This window comes from Sapajus apella, unplaced genomic scaffold (genome assembly GCF_009761245.1).
Source record: "Sapajus apella isolate SASKATOON/1434 unplaced genomic scaffold, GSC_monkey_1.0 scaffold48, whole genome shotgun sequence".
Classification (NCBI taxonomy): domain Eukaryota; kingdom Metazoa; phylum Chordata; class Mammalia; order Primates; family Cebidae; genus Sapajus; species Sapajus apella.
Window position 1 is genome coordinate 17,068,203 of NW_022436988.1, and position 1,429 is coordinate 17,069,631.

The 1,429-nt window shown below is 47.0% G+C and overlaps 1 protein-coding gene and 1 long non-coding RNA gene across 4 annotated transcripts in view; both read left to right on the forward strand.

Moving 5' to 3' along the window:
- PITPNC1 (phosphatidylinositol transfer protein cytoplasmic 1) overlaps positions 1-1,429 on the forward strand; it is a 322,862-nt gene that overhangs the window by 229,527 nt on the left and 91,906 nt on the right. The gene's annotated exons all lie outside the window — the stretch shown is intronic.
- Positions 990-1,429, forward strand: part of LOC116525790 — a 3,134-nt gene continuing 2,694 nt past the window's right edge. Inside the window, exon 1 of the long non-coding RNA XR_004257823.1 lies at positions 990-1,357. This is a non-coding gene — a long non-coding RNA (uncharacterized LOC116525790). The remainder of the gene's footprint in view (positions 1,358-1,429) is intronic.

The following is a 1,429-nucleotide window of genomic DNA, read 5'->3' on the forward strand; positions in this document are numbered from 1 at the left end:
TTTTTTTTTTTTTTTTTTTTTTTGAGACGGAGTTTCGCTCTTGTTACCCAGGCTGGAGTGCAATGGCGCGATCTCGGCTCACCGCAACCTCCGCCTCCTGGGTTCAGGCAATTCTCCTGCCTCAGCCTCCTGAGTAGATGGGATTACAGGCACGCGCCACCATGCCCAGCTGAATTTTTGTATTTGTAGTAGAGACGGGGTTTCACCATGTTGACCAGGATGGTCTCGATCTCTTGACCTCGTGATCCACCCGCCTCGGCCTCCCAAAGTGCTGGGATTACAGGCTTGAGCCACCGCGCCCGGCCGAGGCTGAGTAAATTCTTATGGTTTAAAGGTTCTTCCCCCTTGATTGTCTATACTTCCTTGGGTTTGTTTTTAAAATAATAGTGTTCTGAACATTTTTGTTTGTTTGTTTGTTTTTGAGACAGAGTCTTGCTCTGTCACCCAGGTTGGAATGCAGTGGCACAATTTCAGCTCACTGCAACCTCCACCTCCCAGACTGAAGTGATCCTCCCACTTCAGCCTCCCAAGTAACTGGGACTACAGGCACTTGCCACCATGCTCGGCTAATTTTTAATTTTTTTTTTTTGTAGAGACGAGGTCTTCCTATATTGTCCACTCTGATCTTGAACTCCTGGGCTCAAGCAATCTTCCCACCTCAGCCTCCCAAACTGCTGGGATTACAGGCATGAGCCACCATGCCTGGCCCCAAATAATTGGATATAAGTCATTTATCACAGTTCCTGACATATCATAGATGTTTAGTAACTATCAGTTATCTACCTCAGGCCAAGCACGATGGCTCACACCTGTAATCCCCACACTTTGGGAGGCCAAAGTAGGTAGCTCACTTGAGGTCAGGAATTCGAGACCATCCTGGCTAACATGGCGAAACCCCGTCTCCAGTAAATATACAGAAATTCACCTAGTGTGGTGGCACACACCTGTAATTCCAGCTACTCAGGAGGCTGAGGCAGGAAAATCACTTGAATACAGGAGGTTGGAGGTTGCAGTGAGCTGAGATTGCACCGCTGTACTCCAGCCTAGGCAACAGAGTGAGTGAGACCCAGCTCAATAGAAAAAGAAAAAGAAAAAAACAGTTATTTTCCTTAATCTCTTTGTGTTAACTTCCTAGTGGAATTTTGAGAAGTCCTTTATTTGACATTAAAAAGGGAAGATGATTTTAATGGCACATTAATTCATTGTACAAGAAACACTTGTGAAACATCTACTCGGCACCAGGAGTTGTCAGGCTGGTGGGGGGAGGCAGGCACGGCATTGCAAGACCATGTGATAGGTCAAGACAATGCAATGATAGGTCAAGACAGTGCGATAGGTCAAGACAGTGCGATGATAGGTCAAGACGGTGCGATGACAGGTCAAGACGGTGCGATGACAGGTCAAGACGGTGCGATGACAGGTCAAGACG